The sequence below is a fragment of the Piliocolobus tephrosceles genome, unplaced genomic scaffold (genome assembly GCF_002776525.5).
Source record: "Piliocolobus tephrosceles isolate RC106 unplaced genomic scaffold, ASM277652v3 unscaffolded_33584, whole genome shotgun sequence".
Classification (NCBI taxonomy): domain Eukaryota; kingdom Metazoa; phylum Chordata; class Mammalia; order Primates; family Cercopithecidae; genus Piliocolobus; species Piliocolobus tephrosceles.
In genome coordinates this window covers 1-2,939 of record NW_022317181.1, presented here as the reverse complement: position 1 = coordinate 2,939, position 2,939 = coordinate 1, and the positions used below count along the sequence as shown (strand labels likewise).

At 37.3% G+C, this 2,939-nt stretch overlaps 1 pseudogene; it reads right to left on the bottom strand.

Moving 5' to 3' along the window:
• Window positions 1-1,957: 1,957 nt before the first annotated feature.
• On the bottom strand, window positions 1,958-2,838 carry LOC113222699 (annotated as a pseudogene).
• Between the last annotated feature and the right edge of the window lie 101 nt (window positions 2,839-2,939).

Here is a 2,939-nt window from a genome sequence, read left to right as displayed (position 1 = left end):
TAGTCCCAGCCACAGGGGAGGACCATCTGAGTCAGAAGGATCAGTTGAGCCTGGGGAGGTTGAGGCAGCAAAGAGTCAGGATTGCATTGTTGTGCACTCCAGCCTGGATGACAAAGAGAGACTCCATTTCAGGAAAAAAAAAAAGCAAGGCTGATACATGCTACAACATGGATGAACCTTGAAGACACACTATGTAAAATAAGCCAAATACAAAAGGATAAACATTTAATATCAAATTTTGTGTGTAAGGGAATGTCATATGAGGCTGGCCAATTCTCAGCAGGAGCAGATTGTAGGGATGTTAGAATACTGGTGGCTCATTATGTTTACACACCAGGTCATGGCTGGCCAAGTAGGGAGGCAAGTGCTGCTGTGGTACCCATCTACCCCAATGATTGTTCTGAGTCCTGGGGCTGTTATCTGATGCCTTCCAAGGCTGAACGTCTGTGTAGATATAATTCTGTGCCTCATCTGGGGAGCAGAAAGTTGCATGGGGTATAAGGAGCAGCAGTGATGGCCAGCAATAGCTCTGAGGCTTCCAAGTCTGGCTGCCAGTTACTGTCTTTGCAGAGCTCCACACAGGAGATTGGCAAAAAGGTGTTAATGGGGTAACACTGTTTCCTCTGGTGAGGGGCAGAAGCTTGCTGCTGCCAACAAGGGCCAGCACTGAAATGAGGTGAGCGGAAGAATAGAAGGTTCTCCAAACCAGCCCATAGATGGCTGAGAAAGGCCCTCTGCACAGATACCGCCATGACAACTCTAAAGAGCTCTGTCCCATATATTAACACACACACATATATACACACACGCAGATATAGACATAGAGGTAGATATTTATTCTATTGCTTCTATTTCTCTGAATAAGTCTAATACAACTTGTAACTAGCAAAAGACCACATAAGTTATCAAAAACATACAACAGGAAAAGTCCAGAACCAGATGGTTTCACTGATGAATTGTTTTAAACATTAAAAGTTGTAACTCCAATGTTTCTCACTCTAACAATTGCAATTAGTCAATGCAATATACCAACTCAGTAGAATGAATTTTAGAAAGGAACATGATCATCTCAATTAGTAGAGAAAAAATTTGACATAATCCAAAACACTTTGATAAGAGCACTTAGTAAACTATATATAGACTAAAACTTTCATATGTACCTCAATAAAAGGTACATATAAAAAACTCAAAACTACCATTACATGCAATGGCGAAAGACTAAAAACTTTCAGGCCAGAATAATTGAGCAATACAAGAAAAGAAACACTACAACTGGAAAAGTAATAAGCTTATTTCTACATAGAGATGTTATAATTATATATATATATATATATATATGTACACACATACATATAATTAAAATCCTAAGTAATGATAACACTGTTAACACCAACAATCAAATTCTGCAAAGTTGTAGGATACAAGATCAATACATACACATTCATGGACTAGAATTAAGGGTCAGGAAATAAATCCATACATGTAATTTTTTAACGTGGACTTGACAAAGCTGCAGGAACTGTTGGAAACAATCTAGTTCATGTATTTTAGCCCAATTTTTTAATTTTTATTCTTTTTTTTTTAGGAGAATTAAATCAAACAGATTTTATTCAACTTTTTAGATGAGGAAAACAAATGATACAAAATAAGTCATAAGAAATGCTTTCTTATACCACTATCTCAAACAACTTTCAATGTTTTACAAAATACTCACACAGCAAATATGAAAAGCTTCAACACTCTTTCTTTGTAACTTGCTGCAATAAATGCAGCTTTAACAAACATACAAATTTCTTCTGTATCTTAAAAGTTGAATTACTAATTTTTATGATGTTACTTATATTTTTATTCATACACTTTTAATGACATCATTGCCAATACATACATTATTGTCTTCAACTTTATTTTTACATTAAGCCAACATCTGTCATGCAGCCATCAAAAATCTTACACTAAGTTACACAGGTTTGTAGTCCAATTTAGACTCTAGCTTCTTAGAATCAGCCACTTTTCTGACTACTTTCCTGAAGTCTTCCTGTACTACAAAATCATGATCAGCACAAATTGCGAACATACCAGCTTCAGTACAAACGTTTCTCAGGTCTGCTCCATGAAAGCCATCTGAAAGCTTCACAATTGCTTCATAATCTATTTCACCATGCTTTGTAATGGGACCTGCGTGGATTTTCAGTATGTCTAACCTTGCTTGCTCATTTGGTGAATCAATATATATTTTTCTATCTAATCTCCCTGGATGCAGCAAAGCAGGATCCAGTGTATCTGGTCTGTTTGTAGCCATGATCATTTTAACTCTATGCAGAGTATCAAATCCATCCATTTGATTCAGTAACTCCATTAACGTTCTCTGAATCTCTCTGTCAGCTGAAGTACCCTCAGAAAACCGACGACCACCAATAGCATCTATTTCATCCATAAAAATGATGCATGGTTGATGGTCTCTGGCATAATTAAACATTTCTCTGATCAAACGAGCACTTTCACCAATGTACTTGTCTACAATAGAACTAGATACAACCTTTAAGAAATTGCAGTCCAGCTGGCTAGCAACGCCTCATGCCAAGAGTGTTTTTCCCACACCTGGTGGTCCATATAACAAACAGCCTTTTGGAGGTATTATTCCTACATGCTGAAATAACTCTGGGTTTGTAAGAGGTAATTCTATCACCTCTCTAATTCCCGGATCTGTTCTGATAGCCCTCCAATCTCAGAATAAGAAACATTCCCAGGGTCCTCATGAGACATGTTATAAACCAATGGATCCACCTCTCTTGGCAAATATGTCATGATAGTTAGTGTAGTCATATCCAAAGCAACTCTTGTTCCTGGCTTCAGCTTACTTTTGTCAAGTTGTGGACGACAACCCACAACATATCTTGGTCCATTGGTAGCTTTAACAATGAATTTTTCTTCAGTTAACT